Raw genomic sequence first — 20057 nt, forward strand, 5'->3', positions numbered from 1 at the left:
CAGTGGGACTTTGGAGTCGCCGGCAATGTTGAAGTGCGTAAAAGGAACTGTCTGGAACACGAACCGTTCCTTGGCAGCAGTGGCAGCGCAGCTGGCTACGTTTCTGAGCTTCCATCTCATTTGTTTTTACAGAATCCCGATATTTATTAATGCGCAGGCCTGTGCCAGTGCCAGCAAGAAGGAAATCATCAGCATTGACGTCAGTACCGAATGGGCGTGCGGAAACTAGCTTGGCTCCGGCGCAGTGGGACTTTGGAGGTGCCAGGAACGTTGAAGTGCGTAAACGTAACTGTCCGAAACACGAACCGTTCCCTCGCAGCAGTGGCAGCGCAGCTGGCTACGTTTCTGAGCTTCCATCTCATCTGTTTTTACATAATCCCGATATTTATTCCTGCGAAAGCCTGTGCCAGAGCAAGCAAGAAGGAAATCATCAGCGTTGACGTCAGTACCGACTGGGCGTGAGGACACTAGCTTCGCTCCGGCGCAGTGGGACTTTGGAGGTGCCAGGAACGTTGACGTGCGTTAAAGGAACTGTCTGGAACACGAACCGTTCCCTGGCAGCAGTGGCAGCGCAGCTGGCTACGTTTCTGAGCTTCCATCTCATCTGTTTTTACAGACTCCCGATATTCATTCCTGCGCAGGCCTAAGCCAAAACAAGCAAGAAGGAAATCATCAGCGTTGACGTCAGTACCAACTGGGCGCGCGGCAAATAGCTTCGCTCCGGCGCAGTCGGACATTGGAAGCGCGAGGAACGTTGAGGTGCGTTAAAGGAACTGTCCGCAACACGAGCCGTTCCTTGGCACCAGTGGCAGCGCAGCTGGCTACGTTTCTGAGCTTCTATCTCATCTGTTTTTACAGACTCCCGATATTCATTCCTGCGCAGGCCAGTGCCAGAACAAGCAAGGAGGAAATCATCAGCGTTGACGTCAGTACCGACTGGGCGTGCGGAACCTAGCTTCGCTCCGGCGCAGTGGGACTTTGAGGCGCCAGGAACGTTGAAGTGCGTTAAAGGAACTGTCCGCAACACGAACCGTTCCTTGGCAGCAGTGGCAGCGCAGCTGGCTACGTTTCTGAGCTTCAATCTCATATGTTTTTACAGACTACCGATATTCATTCCTGCGCAGTCCTGTGCCAGAACAAGCAAGAAGGAAATCATCAGCGTTGACGTCAGTACCGACTGGGCTTGCCGAACCTAGCTTTGCTCCGGCGCAGTGGGACTTTGGAGGCGCCAGGAACGTTGAAGTGCGTTAAAGGAACTGTCCGCAACACGAACCGTTCCTTGGCAGCAGTGGCAGCGCAGCTGGATACGTTTCTGAGCTTCCATCTCTTCTGTTTTTACAGAATCACGATATTCATTCCTGCGCAAGCCTGTGCCAGAGCAAGCAAGAAGGAAATCATCAGCGTTGACGTCAGTACCGACTGGGCGTGCGGAAAATAGCTTCGCTCCGGCGCAGTGGGACTTTGGAGTCGCCGGCAATGTTGAATTGCGTAAAAGGAACTGTCTGGAACACGAACCGTTCCTTGGCAGCTGTGGCAGCGCAGCTGGCTACGTTTCTGAGCTTCCATCTCATTTGTTTTTACAGAATCCCGATATTTATTCCTGCGCAAGCCTGTGCCAGTGCAAGCAAGAAGGAAATCATCAGCGTTGACGTCAGTACTGACTGGGCGGGCGGAAACTAGCTTCGCTCCGGCGCAGTGGGACTTTGGAGGCGCCAGGAACGTTGAAGTGCGTAAAAGGAGCTGTCCGGAACACGAACCGTTCCTTCGCAGCAGTGGCAGCGCAGCTGGCTACGTTTCTGAGCTTCCATCTCATCTATTTTTACATAATCCCAATATTTATTCCTTCGAAAGCCTGTGCCAGAGCAAGCAAGAAGGAAATCATCAGCGTTGACGTCAGTACCGACTGGGCGTGAGGAAACTAGCTTCGCTCTGGCGCAGTGGGACTTTGGAGGCGCCAGGAATGTTGGCGTGCGTTAAAGGAACTGTCTGGAACACCAACCGTTCCTTGGCAGCAGTGGCAGCTCAGCTGGCTACGTTTCTGAGCTTCCATCTCATCTGTTTTTACAGACTCCCGATATTCATTCCTGCGCAGGCCTGTGCCAGAACAAGCAAGAATGAAATCATCAGCGTTGACGTCAGTACCGACTGGGCGCGCGGAAAATAGCTTCGCTCCGGCGCAGTCGGACTTTGGAGGCGCCAGGAACGTTGAAGTGCGTAAAAGGAACTGTCCGGAACACGAACCGTTCCTTAGCAGCACTGGCAGCGCAGCTGGCTACGTTTTTGAGCTTCCATCTCATCTGTTTTTACAGAATCCCGACATTTATTCCTGCGCAAGCCTGTGCCAGAACAAGCAAGAAGGAAATCATCAGCGTTGACGTCAGTACCGAGTGGCGTGCGGAAAATAGCTTCGCTCCGGCGTAGTGGGACTTTGGAGGCGCCAGGAACGTTGAAGTGCGTGAAAGGAACTGTCCGGAACACGAACCGTTCCTTGGCAGCAGTGGCAGCGCAGCTGGCTACGTTTCTGAGCTTCCATCTCATCTGTTTTTACAGAATCCCGATATTCATTCCTGCGCAAGCCTGTGCCAGAGCAAGCAAGAAGGAAATCATCAGCGTTGACGTCAGTACCGACTGGGCGTGCGGAAAATAGCTTCGCTCCGGCGCAGTGGAACTTTGGAGTCGCCGGGAATGTTGAAGTGCGTAAAAGGAACTGTCCGGAACACGAACCGTTCCTTGGCAGCAGTGGCAGCGCAGCTGGCTACGTTTCTGAGCTTCCATCTCATCTGTTTTTACAGACTCCCGTAATTCAATCCTGCGCAGGCCAGTGCCAGAACAAGCAAGAAGGAAATCATCTGCGTTGACGTCAGTTCCGACTGGGCTTGCGGAAACTAGCTTCGCTCCGGCGCAGTGGGACTTTGGAGGTGCCAGGAACGTTGACGTGCGTTAAAGGAACTGTCTGGAACACGAACCGTTCCTTGGCAGCAGTGGCAGCGCAGCTGGCTACGTTTCTGAGCTTCAATCTCATATGTTTTTACAGACTACCGATATTCATTCCTGCGCAGGCCTGTACCAGAACAAGCAAGAAGGAAATCATCAGCGTTGACGTCAGTACCGACTGGGCGTGCGGAAACTATCTTCGCTCCGGTGCAGTGGGACTTTGGAGGCGCCAGGAACGTTGAAGTGCGTAAAAGGAACTGTCCGGAACACGAACCGTTCCTTGGCAGCACTGGCAGCGCAGCTGTCTACGTTTCTGAGCTTCCATCTCATCTGTTTTTACAGAATCCCGATATTTATTCCTGCGCAAGCCTGTGCCAGAGCAAGCAAGAAGGAAATCATCAGCGTTGACGTCAGTACCGACTGGGCGTGCGGAAAATAGCTTTGCTCAGGCGCAGTGGGACTTTGGAGTCGCCGGCAATGTTGAAGTGCGTAAAAGGAACTGTCTGGAACACGAACCGTTCCTTGGCAGCAGTGGCAGCGCAGCTGGCTACGTTTCTGAGCTTCCATCTCATTTGTTTTTACAGAATCCCCATATTTAATAATGCGCAGGCCTGTGCCAGTGCAAGCAAGAAGGAAATCATCAGCGTTGACGTCAGTACCGACTGGGCGTGCGGAAAATAGCTTCGCTCCGGCGCAGTGGGACTTTGGAGGCGCCAGGAACGTTGAAGTGCGTAAAAGGAACTGTCCGGAACACGAACCGTTCCTTGGCAGCAGTGGCAGCGCAGCTGGCTACGTTTCTCAGCTTCCATCTCATCTGTTTTTACATAATCCCGATATTTATTCCTGCGGAAGCCTGTGCCAGAGCAAGCAAGATGAAAATCATCAACGTGGACGTCAGTACCGACTGGGCGTGCGGAAACTAGCTTCGCTCCGGCGCAGTGGGACTTTGGAGGCGCCAGGAACGTTGAAGTGCGTAAAAAAAGCTGTCCGGAACACGAACCGTTCCTTCGCAACAGTGGCAGCGCAGCTGGCTACGTTTCTGAGCTTCCATCTCATCTATTTTTACATAATCCCAATATTTATTCCTGCGAAAGCCTGTGCCAGAGCAAGCAAGAAGGAAATCATCAGCGTTGACGTCAGTACCGACTGGGCGTGAGGAAACTAGCTTCGCTCTGGCGCAGTGGGACTTTGGAGGCGCCAGGAATGTTGGCGTGCGTTAAAGGAACTGTCTGGAACACGAACCGTTCCTTGGCAGCAGTGGCAGCGCAGCTGGCTACGTTTCTGAGCTTCCATCTCATCTGTTTTTACAGAATCCCGATATTCATTCCTGCGCAAGCCTGTGCCAGAGCAAGCAAGAAGGAAACCATCAGCGTTGACGTCAGTACCGACTGGGCGTGCGGAAAATAGCTTCGCTCCGGCGCAGTGGGACTTTGGAGTCGCCGGGAATGTTGAAGTGCGTAAAAGGAACTGTCCGGAACACGAACCGTTCCTTGGCAGCAGTGGCAGCGCAGCTGGCTACGTTTCTGAGCTTCCATCTCATCTGTTTTTACAGACTCCCGTAATTCAATCCTGCGCAGGCCAGTGCCAGAACAAGCAAGAAGGAAATCATCTGCGTTGACGTCAGTTCCGACTGGGCTTGCGGAAACTAGCTTCGCTCCGGCGCAGTGGGACTTTGGAGGTGCCAGGAACGTTGACGTGCGTTAAAGGAACTGTCTGGAACACGAACCGTTCCTTGGCAGCAGTGGCAGCGCAGCTGGCTACGTTTCTGAGCTTCAATCTCATATGTTTTTACAGACAACCGATATTCATTCCTGCGCAGGCCTGTACCAGAACAAGCAAAAAGAAAATCATCAGCGTTGACGTCAGTACCGACTGGGATTGCGGAAACTAGCTTCGTTCCGGCGCAGTGGGACTTTTGAGGCGCCAGGAATGTTGAAGTGCGTTAAAGGAACTGTCCGCAACACGAACCGTTCCTTGGCAGCAGTGGCAGCACAGCTGGATACGTTTCTGAGCTTCCATCTCATCTGTTTTTACATAATCCCGATATTTATTCCTGCGAAAGCCTGTGCCAGAGCAAGCAAGAAGGAAATCATCAGCGTTGACGTCAGTACCGACTGGGCGTGCGGAAACTAGTTTCGCTCCGGCGCAGTGGGACTTTGGAGGCGCCAGGAACCTTGAAGTGCGTAAAAGGAACTGTTCGGAACACGAACCGTTCCATGGCAGCAGTGGCAGCGCAGCTGGCTACGTTTCTGAGCTTCAATCTCACATGCTTTTACAGACTACCGATATTCATTCCTGCGCAGGCCTGTGCCAGAACAAGCAAGAAGGAAATCATCAGCGTTGACGTCAGTACCGACTGGGCTTGCGGAAACTAGCTTCGCTCCGGCGCAGTGGGACTTTGGAGGCGCCAGGAATGTTGAAGTGCGTTAAAGGAACTGTCCGCAACACGAACCGTTCCTTGGCAGCAGTAGCAGCGCAGCTGGCTACGTTTCTGAGCTTCCATCTCATTTGATTTTACAGAATCCCGATATTTATTCCTGCGCAAGCCTGTGCCAGTGCAAGCAAGAAGGAAATCAGCGTTGACGTCAGTACCGACTGGGCGGGCGGAAACTAGCTTCGCTCCGGCGCAGTGGGACTTTGGAGGCGCCAGGAACGTTGAAGTGCGTAAAAGGAACTGTCCGGAACACGAACCGTTCCTTGGCAGCAGTAGCAGCGCAGCTGGCTACGTTTCCGAGCTTCCATCTCATCTGTTTTTACATAATCCCGATATTTATTCCTGCGAAAGCCTGTGCCAGAACAAGAAAGAAGGAAATCATCACCGTTGACGTCAGTACCGACTGGGCGCGCGGAAAATAGCTTCGCTCCGGCGCAGTCGGACTTTGGAGGCGCCAGGAACGTTGAAGTGCGTAAAAGTAACTGTCCAGAACACGAACCGTTCTTTGGCAGCAGTGGAAGCGCAGCTGGCTACGTTTCTGAGCTTCCATCTCATCTGTTTTTACAGACTCCCGATATTCATTCCTGCGCAGGCCTGTGTCAGAACAAGCAAGAAGCGTTGACGTCAGTACCGACTGGGAGTGCGGAAACTAGCTTCGCTCCGGCGCAGTGGGACTTTGGAGGCGCCAGGAACGTTGAAGTGTGTAAACGGAACTGTCCGGAACACGAACCGTTCCTTGGCAGCAGTCGCAGCGCAGCTGGCTACGTGTCTGAGCTTCCATCTCATCTGTTTTTACAGAATCCCGATATTTATTCCTGCGCAAGCCTGTGCCAGAGCAAGCAAGAAGGAAATCATCAGCGTTGACGTCAGTACCGACTGTACGTGCGGAAACTAGCTTCGCTCTGGCGCAGTGGGACTTTGGAGGCGCCAGGAACGTTGAAGTGCGTAAAAGGAACTGTCCGGAACACGAACCGCTCTTTGACAGCAGTGGAAGCGCAGCTGGCTACGTTTCTGAGGTTCCATCTCATCTGTTTTTACAGACTCCCGATATTCATTCCTGCGCAGGCCTGTGCCAGAACAAGCAAGAAGGAAGTCATCAGCGTTGACGTCAGTACCGACTGGGCGTGCGGAAAATAGCTTCGCTCCGGCGCAGTGGGACTTTGGAGGCGCCAGGAACGTTGAAGTGCGTAAAAAGAACTGTCCGGCACACGCACCGTTCCTTGGCAGCAGTGGCAGCGCGGCTGGCTGCGTTTGTGAGCTTCCATTTCATCTGTTTTTAAAGGTTGGTTTGTAGTCTGTTTCTTATCACACTGATTGAGCCTCTCTTTCATTCGCTGTTGCTGCTGCCCTTGCGTGTTCCTAATTGATGTTGTATTGAATCGGCACTGTATTAGTGAAGTTCCTTTTTTTTCCTTTTCTGTGTGCTGTCTTCAAAATTACCAAACAAATCAACGATCTGAGGGATGAACTGAGACGGGGGATAAAGACCGCACGTGAAGCGGTTGAGCGGGATTTACGTGCCGATATGCGAGAACTGCGAGCGGAAAGACGTGAAAACGAGAAAAGCGTGACTCACGTGAAGTTTTTGAAGAGCTGAAGAAGGATTGTAGTGTCGTTAAGGTAGAAAATGCTGCACTAAGACAAGAAAAGGATGAACTGCGTGCTGAGCTTGATGCGATTAAGAAGCTCCTTGCTTACACTGAGTTCCGTCTAACACACGCAGAACAGTACTCGAGAAACAAAAACATTGAAATCAAGGGCCTAGATGAAAAACCCGACGAGGACCGTCACTAGCATTGTCAGTGATCTTCGCGAGCTCGGCGGTGTGGCCACTGCCCCTGATGACATTGACAATCGCCAACGCGTGCCGTCAAAGAATAAACCCAGTGGCATTGTTGTTCAGTTCTGTCAGCGCCAAAAGAGGAATGCCTTGCTCGAAAAGGCTAGGAAGCTGCGCCTGAAGAATTCTAACCTTGGAAATAGTTCGCAATCACCTGTGTTCGTGAATGATCATCAGTGCCCTACACTCAAGCGTCTTCTAGGACTGGCTGCGGCCAGAAAACGTTCTTTTGGCTGGAAGTATGTTTGGTGTCGCAATGGCAAAATCTACGGAAAAAAATTTGACGACTCTGAAGTACTGATCGTCAAGCAGGAACATGATTTAGATATAATCCAATGAGAGGTCTCTTTTTGCCACCTAGAAATTAATAAATAAACAATGGAGGTGATAATGCAAAACTACGCTCCTTGGATGGTAGTCGTCAGATCTCTTAAATTCTTCTATAACGACGTCGGACGCGTGGCATTCTCCCCATTTCTAAAAGAAACCTCACTGCATAGCGGAAGCTTCCTTAATAATCCAGAATAGATTGCGACAAACGAAATACAGCACTAACGCCTACCCAAAACAAACTCCTTCATCGCCCATGACAGTACATGTCAGCCACTTTTGCCTGCAGACGCTCGAAATATTTTTCTTCATACTCAGTGCGCTAGAACTGCATTTATGCCGATATCGCTCTCACAAAACTTTCCAAATGAAACGACATAACATAACACATGTGCCCTCGCACATCTGATCATGACCATGGTTCTTAATGCCAGGCAGATACGCCGCCTTGAGTACGGGTGGTGCGCAGTAGAGCTGAGCCGTCTTTGAGCACATTTTAGTAGTTGTCCGTTTGATAACGCCGGCTAAGGACATAAGTTCTAACCCTTCTACGATGGCTTTTTTAATGAGCGACTTAACTGACGCAGCAGAAGTGGACGGCTGTTCATTAAAAGATTCTCGCCAGTGATTGAACTGCATACATTTTAACCTGAGATTAGGCCGGAATAAGAACGGCGACCTCGAGGTTTTCTTTAACATGACCAATATCAAATTTAATGTAGTGATGTTTTCAGAAACATGGTTTGATTGCGAAGAGGATGTGGTCAATGTACCTGGCTACCAGCATTATTTTATTAACCCTGAAGGTAAACGCGGCGGCGGTGTATCCATGCTAATTTCCAATGGTATCGAGTGCGAATTGCTCCCTGAGTTTTCCTGCTCTACTCCTAACTTCGAGGTGCTTGCACTAAAATCACGGAAATATATATTATGTACATGTTATCGCCCGCCATCCGATGATGTATCTTCGTTTTTCACCTTCATAGATTCACTCTTAAAATTTGTCAATGCTCAAAAATGCCATATAATATTAGGTGGCGATTTCAATATTTATTTTCTTTACGAAAATCGTACAAAGATGATGTTAGAATCTGTTTTGACCACTCACTCTAGTCAAAATGTGATAACGTCACCTACAAGACGGAGTGAAGGTTCACAAACACTCCTTAATTTTTTTATAACGAACTTTGAAAGCAGTCGTGCCAAATCTGGTGTATCAATTACTGTTGAAGCGATCACTTTCCGATTCTCATTTGAGTGTATAATGGGTTCCGAGCTATTGCGAGATCTGAACCGCCTTTGTCTCGCTCGCAAATCAATCCGCGCACTTTACCGAGATTCTATGACTGCATTGCGAAAGTGAGCTGGAATGATGTGCTCTATGAACTAACGCTGATATAGCCTATGATGCGTTTGTAAAAAAAATTTTATCATTGTATAAAACTTGCCTTCCCCTGAAAACATGTGCTATGTCAAAGAAAATCCGTAAGCCATGGGTAACGTCTCAACTCCATAACCTGATAAAAAAGCGTGACCGGCTCTTTCAGAAGTTTGTCAGCAACAAATGCTCTGAGGCTCTCAAAACTTTTAAGACCTATATAAATCATGTCACCAAAGAACTTTGTGCTGCTAGAAATTGATATCGCTATATCTTCCAACTTCCTCGAATCAGCAATCTGGTGACATCTGGCGCAGGTTAAACCAAATTTTTGGCAAATCTCCAGAGGTGCTTACAAAACTAAATAATAAGGGCGTAGAAATTTCACGGTAAGACTTAGCTAATACATTCAATGACCATTTTCTTTCTCTAACCTCAGTGTCGTCCAGTGGAGAATACTTGTCTTTCAGGAAACATTCCTTCCAACAAACTGCGTTTCTTGAGCAAGTCTCGGAATCTGAAATATTAACCACATTTGCCAGTTTGAAAAACAGCACGTCCACCGACATAATGGGTCTTCAAGTAAAGCCTATAAAATATATTATTAACCTAATTGCACATATCTTGGCGCATATACTTAACATATGCCTTTCTTCGGGGGTGTTTCCTCGGAGCATGCAATGTGCAAAAGTCAAGGTAGTATGTAAGAAATGCGACAAGAACAACCTGTCTAATTACCGTTCGATTTATATACTCCCCGTTTTTTCTAAGAGACTCGAAAAACTCATTCTTAAACGATTAACTTCTTTTTCTGATCGCTACGACACCTTTGCTCCCGCGCAGTATGGTTTTAGAAAAAAATCGATCCACTGAACTAGCTCTCCTTGCTCAGAAAGAACTCGTCCTTGAAAATTTTGAAAAGAAAAACATGGCCCTTGGTATCTTCCTTCATTTTACAAAAGCTTTCGATTATATTAACCACAGTATACTTCTACAAAAGTTGGAAGCATTATGGCATTCGCGGTACAGCCCACAAGTTAACTTCGTGTTACCTTCAATACTGATCCCAATTCGTTGTTATAAATGGTCACTCTTCTGTCGTCAAACCGGTTAAACTAAGTGGTCCGCAAAGGAGCATCCTAGGTCCTTTTCTATTTATTTTATATATAAACGACATAGTGAACATTGACCCTAGTGCTAAGTACATAATTTAAGCTGACGACACAAGCTTACTTTTTCCAGGTAGCTCTGGTACGGATTTGGCTTGCCATGCTAATCGAAAACTTAGCCTCGTTAGTACCTGGACAGCAAGAAATGAATTAAAATTAAATATGGCAAAAACCAAGGCTGTTATGTTCCATCCAAGAAATAAAGTTTATGTATTGCCGCCAATTGTCATGGACCGCATAGAGATACAGGTCGTCAGTGTTTCAAGACGCTAGGTGTTATTTTTTCACAAATTTGTCCTGGGATGCACACATAAATGACCTGATCAAAAAACTTTCTAAAACTCTAGGTCTCATGCGTCGACTTTGTTTCATGTTTCCAAGAGCAGTTATTATGATCCTTTACAACTCCTTATTCTCATCATCTCTCAATTACGGCGCACTTGTTTGGTGAACTAATACTAAAGACAATATTCATGAGCTCCATTTGCTGCAAAAACGTGCCATCCGCATAATATGCAAAGCATCCTATTTAAGTCACATGTAGGAGATGTACAAGCAGCTAAATATTGTCAGCGTAGAATCTATGTATGGTTACAGACTTTCTAAGCAATAAAGATTAGAAAGAACTAAAGGGAATGACACCTTGAAGTTACTGGAAAATCTTGAAAAACACCCTTCTATATACCCAATGCGCTACACAGATGAATGGAAATTGAGCAAATGCCTTACAGGATATGGTAGGCAAATGTTCAATTTAAGACTACCAACATTGCTGAATGATTTCGCGAGGGGCAGAAATGCTGATTTTGACTGTATTTCATTAAAGAGCCTGCGGAATAAATACGTATAGGACTGAAATGTCACCACGTCTTAAATTTTGAAACTGTTTGTGCACTTATTTTTTCAGTTTTTTTATTTTTTTGCTGTGTTCTTTATTGCTGATGTCTTTTGTATCATGTGGTATGTATGGGTAAACATATATATACGCTTCACCGTGTAAACTATTAATTTCATTGCAATGCGCTTTATTTTCATGTAAACTAATGTTTGACTTCTGTTTGTATTCTCCTATCGCACCCATTTTCTTTAATCTGTATTTTTAACCACTGCAGCATGTAGCTGCACACAGCTTGTCATGTATTGGGGTACGGGCCTTAGTCAAGCCTTCTTCTGGCTTTTCGTCTGTGCTCCAAACATCCCTGAGATGTTGAATAAACACTGTATTGTATTGTATTCTACTTTGCACTTGTTTTGCGTCGCCAAAAGGATGCCTATAGTGCTCGACGAATGCCCTTGCATTCTAACTAACTTCATTTTAACTAACTTCATTCTAACTAACTTCATTTTGATAAGATAACTGTTTGATTTCCTTCTTCCTAGCGTATCGTTTTTCATCGTCCAACGCCCGTCTATTTGCGCTTTCCCCCAGCCACAACCTTTTTGCGCGCGCGCGCATCACTGCTGCTTTGTATTTTCCACATCAAGCAGTTCCAATTCTCTTTATTTTGCTTACTTCTCTAGTGTACGCACCGGGTTCCGCTTCATCCATTCTTACAAGCCATTCAAGTTGTCGTTTGATCTCTTTTTCCTTTAACGTTTCGTTGTAGCGTCGGATAGTGCCGCTTTCAATCGCCATCATTTTTACTTGGATTTTTAGTTCCTCTCACGCTACCGCATACTGCACGGGCTCTCTTGTCAACACATCGTCAATCATTTCTTTTACTCTATTAACAAAAGTGACATCTTTGAGCAGTTTCGCATTACGCTTCCACAATTGCCAATTAAATTCTGACTGCTTTCGTTTTGTCTCTATCGTAAAAGAGGCTATACAGTGGCCACTAAATGATACGGGCGTAACAGAGTAGCAGCTACATAGGGGTATCAGATCCAGCGACACATACGCTCGGTCTAGTCTCGCATAACTTCTGCCCTGAAAATGTGTATATTGTTGTCTTCCCATGTTCGACAAAACCATGCCAACTTCTTCAAGGTTGTGGTCATTGACTAGCGTACTCAAAAGTTCAGCGCTTTTATCTCTATTGTAGCGATTGTTGGCACGATCTTCCGCACAACAGACACAGTCAAAAACACCCAAAAGAATAAGAGCCTTATTCCATTTGATGTAGGGTTCAAAGTTCTCTAAGAAAATAAATCGGTCTTGCATATCATTTGGAGCATACACACAAATCAGTCGCCATTGCGAACCGGAAAAAAAGAAATTTAAAACAATTTGACGATCGCTTTCACTGACAGTTAGAGACTCCTCAAAAATGCCAGCGCATTTACTTGTTAGGACTGCACTACCAGCAGATGTGCCTACAGCATGGGAAATCGAAACATTATAATGCGCCGTAAACGCTGCAACCATACGACCCGTCTGCTCCAGGTTCTCAACTTTCGTTTCTTGCACAGCCACATTGTCAAGCTCATCGTCTAGGCAGATGCGGCTAAGCTGGTATTGTCGCCGCCTTGCTGAAAAACCTCGAACAATAATAATGGCAATCCTTAGTTATTTATACATTTTTGCCATCATTTAAGAGCAGGAACAGACAGCTCGTCCAGTGGAGAGAGACATGTGACGCGTAGCAGTAGTCAGAATTACTCTTTGCGTGCAGCATACAGAACTACATGCCCAACACTGTTTCCTCTCTCCTACCTTGGTCGCGTCTTGCGTGTACACCGCTACTTGTCCGTCCATTGCTTGGCATTGTGCTCCTAGGAGCCCTTCGAGGCACAGGTCACGGCGTCTACGGGGGCGGTGGTGCCGCCGGTCTTCTTTCCGGCGGGATGGTAGGTTTCGGGCGAAATGACGCCCGGCGTACGCCCCCCCCCCCCTCCACACCCGTTTTGGGTGGTGGTTCATCGTTGCTGAGAGAAAGGAGCTCGCCGTCGTCTAACGTTTCCTTGCGTGATCTTTTATCCGCTGCCCCGCTTCCGCTTGCCTCAACGTCGTCCATATCGACGATGCCCTCCTCAACCTCGGTCGTTTCCTCCGGCTCACCTACGCTTTTGGCTTCCAGGCAGCAGAAACCTGCTTCGAAGTGCTTGACGTCCTTCTGCTTTCTCTCAATATCGGTGCTCTCAGGAGGCAGTTCAAGTGCAACCTTTGGCACGCTGTCGTTGCCACCTGAAACTTCTTCGGCGTCGGCCTCGTCCAGGAGCAGCTCGGAGACGTCCTCTTTTCCTCTCAGTCCAATGACACTGGCGTATATTCTCACACACTCAGACTCGTCGTGCCCGTAGCGCCGGCTAAGCGCGCAACGCGGAACGCGGCATTCCCGCCGTACATAGCCTGTGTTACGGCACCGGAGGCAAAGCGGAGCCCTCCCCGGGACAACAAGTGCCTGCTCTCCAGAAATGCGTACTTGATGAGGCAAATTTTCGACCGACAGGCTCGTTTTGAGCCTAAGAGTCACGAGTCGCGTCCACGACCCTTTGTTCTGGACGCCTTGGACTCGCTACAGTTCCCTTGTAACTTCAGCGACCTTTCGATATGATGAAAAGGCATAGCGCATATCTTCATCTGGCACGTTATGCAGCATTCAGTGTAGCTTCAAATGAATGTCTTGATTGCTAAGGTCGATAACCACACAACATCGCTCTTTAATTTTTTGCCGTTTTTATCTGGAAAAGGGTGATGGTTCCTAGCCTGACTTTCGGCAATGCGGTCCTGTGCATCAGACCAGATGTTAAAGCAAGGTTAGAAATTAAACAACGTGGCGTAGGGAGGCTAGCTTTGGGAGCACATGGCAATACACCAAATCAGGTGTACAGGGTGATATGGGATGGGCTTCGTTCGAAGGCAGAAAAGCTAGCAGTAAGATAGCATTTGAGGAGCGATTGAGAAAAATGGGGGAAAAGCAATGGGCAAGGTATGTTTTCAGATGCCTGTATAAAAGGAATGTTGATACGAAATGGAGAAAGCGAACTAGAAAATTGACAAGCAAATATCTGGACAGCAGTAGGGTGCAAATCAACAATTATCGGTTAAAAAAAGGTTAAAGAAACAGAGAGGGCTCTGTGGAAAACAGGGATGCTGACGAAATCAGCACTGAGAACATACAGGATATTTAAGCTGGAAATTGCCAAAGAAAATATCTGTGATAATTGTAGGAGAAGCTCTTTGTTGTTTGAGACCAGGACGGGAGTTTTGCGTACTGAGACATATAGAGTAAGTTACAACAAGATAGACACGTTGTGCGTTGCGTGCAGAGAGGAGGAGGAAACGGCTGAACACTTGATACTTTTTTGTAAGGGGCTTCACCCTACAGTGGAAAGCAGCGGGGCTGATTTATCCAAGTCATTAGGGTTTAAGGGCAGTGAAGAGAAAGTAGATTTTAAGCGGATAGAAGTAACCAAGCGAAAGTTCATTGATTGGTGGCTAAAATTAAGAGAATAGTGAAATTTCGTAAGTCATGGCTATGTGGCTTGAACCAAAGCCCGATTTAAAGGGTTCAGCCTTATCCGTCCGTCCGTCCGTCCATACATACATACATACATACATACATACATACATACATACATACATACATACATACATACATACATACATACATACATACATACATACATACATACATACATACATACATACATACATACATACATACATACATACATACATACATACATACATACATACATACATACATACATACATACATACATACATACATACATACATACATACATACATACATACATACATACATACATACATACATACATACATACATACATACATCTGTCCGTCCGTCCATCGCCACTTTTAAATGTCCCTTCCCACTCATGGCTCAATTGATATGCCCCCAAAGCGACTACGTCGGACAGCAGCGATAAGTCAGCCACCGCAACAAGGAAATGCTCCACACGACACGGTTGAGACCGCACATCTGCACGCAAAAAAAACGGTATTTAAAACAACACGACCTGTTGGTAGCTGAGGAAGAAACACTTTGATATTCCTGGTCATCGCTGGCAACATCCTTAGTACCGCGGCCCGGCTGGGCCACTGAAACCACTCCTACAGAGCACATGACACAAACGTCCGTTGGCATCACCGGCCGGAAATGGAATCCTCCTTAGCTACGGCAACGGCGGTCCAATCTGCTGCACTCGTGGGTGTTTGTTTATTGCTTGTAAGCGGACCTTGAGGCTGTTCACCAGCGCCACCCTTTTTCATAGTGGCGGTCGGAGCACGTCCTGTATTACAGCGAGTGCGACGTGGAACTTCATCTAACGGCGAGGTTGCACACTGTGCGATAGCACTCTTATGCTACCTAAGGCTTCAAGCCTGCCAAAACCGAGACCCTCGTTAAGCTATTAGCAGACAAGGTAGATGAAATGAGGGGCTCGTTTTGGCAAATATATGAAGGAAGCCAAGTCACCGAAACAAAGGTGCATAGGGGAATGTTCCTTTATTTATTTATTTTTTCTTTGTAGTATGGATTAGTAGCAGAATAATACTTCGATTAATGTGTCGCTTAAAGAAAACACCCTATTAAGCAGCAGCATAAACAACAAGCATGCCACCGGTGGGATCCGAGCTCACGACCTCCAAATACCGCGTCCGGTGCTCTACCAACTGAGCTACGGCGACGGCTGTCCAGTCAGCTGTTCTCGTTGGTATTTAGGGTTACTGGGTGTAAGCGAATATTGAGAGTGTTCACCAGCGCCACCCTCATCCATAGCGGCGGACGTAGCACGTCCTGTATTACCGCGAGTGTGACGTGCAACGTCATCTAACGGCGAGGGTGGAAACAGTGCGAGAGTCCCCTTAGGCTACCTGTGGCATCAAGATTGCCAGAACCGGGACCCCATTAAGCTATTAGCAGACTAGGTAAGGGAAATGAGGGGCTCGTTTTGACAAATATATGATGGAAGCCAACTGTCACCGAAAGCAAAATGCATAGCGGAATGTTACTTTTTTTGTAGTGTTGATTAGTAGGAGAATGATGCTTCGATTAATCTGTCGGTGAAAGAAAACTACCTACTAAGCGCAGAAGAAACAAGCATACCACCGGTGGGACCCGAACTCCCGACCTCCGATTATCGCGTCCGATGCTCTACCAACTGAGCTACGGCGACGACCGTCAAATCTGCTGCTCTCGTGGGCATTTGTGTTTATTGCGTGTAAGCAAACCTTGAGAGTGTTCACCAGCGCCACCCTCGTCCATAGTGGCGGATGTATCCTGTCCCGTATTAATGCGAGTGCGACGTGGAACGTCTTCTAACGGCGAGGGTGGAAGCGGTGCGAGGGTCCTCTTATGCTACCTGTGGCATCAAGACTTCCGGAACCGAGACCCTTGTTAAGCTATTAGCAGACAAGGTAAGAGAGATGGGGGAGGGGGCTTTTTTGACAAATATATGAACGAAGCCAACAGTCACCGAAGCTATGGTGCATTGGGGAATGTTCCTTTTTTAATTTTTTTTATTTTTATTGTTGATTAGCAGGGGAATAATACTTCGATTATTAAGTCCGTTAAAAGACTACTTAGAAAGGAGCAGAAAAAACAACCATGCCGCCGGTGGGATTGGAACCCACGACCTCCGAATGCTGCATCCGGTGCTTTACCAACTGAGCTACGGCGACGGCTGTCCGATTTGCTAGTGTAGTGGCTATTTAGGTTTATTGCGAGTAAGCGAACGTTAAAAGTGTTCACCAGCGCCACCCTCGTCCATAGCGGCGGACGCAGCACGGTCTGTATTAAAGCGAGTGTGACGTGGAATGTCATCTAAAGGCGAGGGTGGAAACTGTGCGAGAGCCCTCTGATGGTAACTGTGGCATCAAGATTGCCGGAACAGAGACCGTCGTTAAGCTATTAGCAGACAAGCTAAGGGACAGGAGGGGCTCGTTTCGACGTATTTATGACGGGAGTCAACAGTCACCAAAACCAAAATGCATAGGGAATGTTCCTTTTTTATTTTTCTATGTGTAGAGCTGAATAGTAGGAGGATAATATTTCGATTAATGAGTCGGTTATGAAAACTAATTACAAAAGAGCCGAAAAACAACCATGCCGCCGGTCGGATCCGAACTCACGACCTCCGAATATCGCGTCCGGTTCTCTACCAATTGAGATAAGGTGACGGCTGTCTAATCTGCTGCTATCGTGGGTATTTTTGTTTATTGCGTGTAAGCGAACTTTGAGAGTGGCGCCACCCTCGTCCATAGAGGCGGACGTAGCACTTCCTGTATTACCGCGAGTGTGACGTGGAACGTCATCTAACGGCGAGGGTGGAAACTGTGCAAGAGCCCTCTTATGAGGGCTCACCATCTACGAGGCAACTCAGATTTGAACTTTTCTGTCAATAGATGGCAGCACTTAAGTACCACAAAAAGGAGGGAACTTCTATTACCCCTCCAGGTGTGTAAATTCTATAGCGACACGAAAGTATTAGTTCTTCCGCGAACAAAAAGTACGGCCGAGAACTTTCTGTGTATATCATGCCAAAGCAGGGAGACGGAAGCATAAAAGAATAATCCGTCTCAAGGTGTGGTGGTCACAGAATGAGCCTTTTTCCAGTAAGCCGTCAGCTGCCCCAAGGAAAAGTACGTTTTCCGGTTTGGAGCCCCCTAAGCTCCCTCGCATCTTTTTTGCGAAGATACATTTACAATGATAGGGTGGGGTATACAGCCTGCTGTTAGAAGCAGTGTTGGTTTCACTTAGCCAGAACAGGTAAGTGTGAGTCTTCTTTTGACACACTTTGGCAACACCTCCCCTTCCGTACTTCGGCCGGCTATTCCGTATTCAGCGTATTCCTCCGTCGCCACACGCAATACAAGCCTGGTGTCACGTGTACGAGTGTGGACGCCGATTCGACGACGCGGCCTCTGTGAAAAGCCTTTTGCGCTATCAATGTTCGCGCTGCCAGCGCCTATTTTGCATAGTCTTTGCTGCTTTTGACCTTAATTTTCGTTTAAGCATCCGGCCGATGCTTCTCTGCCAGAAGGAATGCAGCGAAACTGTTGTACTACTTGTTTGTTCGAGTTCAAAACTGTTGCGCGCGGGAATATCACTTTGTTATGCGAGATACGATCAGTGTTAACTAGAAGGAATGCAGCCAGGCGCAACTATTTCGGCATCATTCTGGGTTGTTGTAGTTATTTTTGGCGCATTATCTTGAAGGTTAATCTTCGATGACCACCGAGCACGTTTGTTGATATCGGCGTCGCCGAATTCTTCAGTTTATTTATGGGCTATAATTACTTCACTAACTAAATTACAGTTGAAATACATCTTTTCATGTCTCCTTCAGTGCTTATAATTTCACCACGGAACAAATAAGACTTGGGTAAAACTGTGAGATGTGTGGTTTGCAAAAGCACTGAGATCGTCCTCTTGCTGTTCGTAGTGACTTTGAACGCGAATTTCTTCACTGCACAAGCGACTACCACATTTTCTGGACAAAGTTGCTATTAGTGGTTTATTGTTAAAATTGCAATTTAATAGAAGATGGCCGCGGCAGTCACGCGAACCGCGTGTGATCTTTCTATACACAAAAACAGCAACGCACCTGAAATGTCATGGCGCGTCAGGAGTTTGAAAGCGAAAATCCCACACCTGCTATGGTTTGCGATAAAGTCTCATTATGAACTGTGCTTTTTTATGCTCTTTTTTATGTTTTATATATTAAGTACTTTTGTATATTATATATTTTATATATGTATCTATATAACGCCCCTTCCGAGCGTTTTTATAATTGAAATATGCGACTTTTGGAAGCGTAGGTGCGACTGGGTGTGGCGCATACCGAGGCGTTTCTTAGGAGGAGAATAAAGACGGTTAGGAAACGCTTGACTCATGCGAAACCGGTTCAGCAGCAAAACTGGATGATTTTGCCAGCCAGGCCATGAACGTTTGACATCACGTTATTTACACCACAGAAATGCCTATTCTGGAGTAGGGGGCTCGGAAATCCGCGAGCTCTTTTCTGCAGATAAGGTGCACCCATGCTTATCCACATGCAGTGGACACCACCCGCACTGATAACGCGAACATTCTGGCAGATATATGCCTGGTCGCAAGGAGAATTGGGGAAAAGAGCAACTTTCGACCAGAGATTTGCTAGAGAACCAAAGTTTTGATGCCGATCTGTCACATTCTGGTTTCACTAGCTTGAAGCCAAAGGCGAACGTTGGCTTCGACCGGTTCTCATGACGTCGCAGTTGCAGTGCAGAAGAGGCTGCCCAGGAAAATGAAGGAGACGGTCCTTTCTCCTCTTGATGTGGGCTTTTGCATTGCCATACATAGCTGTCCGCGAGTACAGCGTGAAATCACAGGTGATTGGCAAGTGCCTCAATGAAAGGAGGTTAATCGCTACGTAATGACAATCAGTCTACGCCATCAGCCCTGCTTACATGAACCCGATGGCGTCGGGTTGATTCGGGGATCGGGTTGAGTGGTCAATCCAAACCAACCAGTGCATGTTTACATGAACTCGGTTTTAGTGATTGGATGGATGGATGGATGGATGGATGGATGGATGGATGGATGGATGGATGGATGGATGGATGGATGGATGGATGGATGGATGGACGGACGGACGGACGGACGGACGGACGGACGGACGGACGGACGGACGGACGGACGGACGGACGGACGGACGGACGGACGGACGGACGGATGTATGTATGTATGTATGTATGTATGTATGTATGTATGTATGTATGTATGTATGGATGGATGGATGGATGTATGGATGGATGGATGGATGGATGGATGGATGGATGGATGGATGGATGGATGGATGGATGGATGGATGGATGGATGGATGGATGGATGGATGGATGGATGGATGGATGACAGATGGACGGATGGACGGATGGATATGACTGAACCCTTTAAATCGGGCGGTGGCTCAAGCCACCTAGCCATGACTTATGAAATTTTACTCTTCTTTTCATTTTAGCCACCAATCAGATAACCTTAGCTTGGTTAATTCTACCCACTTAAAATCTACTTATCCTTC

The 20057-nt window shown here is 47.3% G+C and overlaps 1 non-coding gene across 1 annotated transcript; it reads right to left on the reverse strand.

Annotated features, from left to right (window-relative positions):
* Positions 1–16604: 16604 nt before the first annotated feature.
* TRNAL-CAG (transfer RNA leucine (anticodon CAG)) lies at positions 16605–16677 on the reverse strand. Its single transcript has one exon. It is a non-coding gene; the product is annotated as a tRNA-Leu (tRNA).
* Between the last annotated feature and the right edge of the window lie 3380 nt (positions 16678–20057).

Source organism: Amblyomma americanum, chromosome 1 (assembly GCF_052857255.1).
Source record: "Amblyomma americanum isolate KBUSLIRL-KWMA chromosome 1, ASM5285725v1, whole genome shotgun sequence".
In the NCBI taxonomy this organism is placed as follows: Eukaryota; Metazoa; Arthropoda; class Arachnida; order Ixodida; family Ixodidae; genus Amblyomma; species Amblyomma americanum.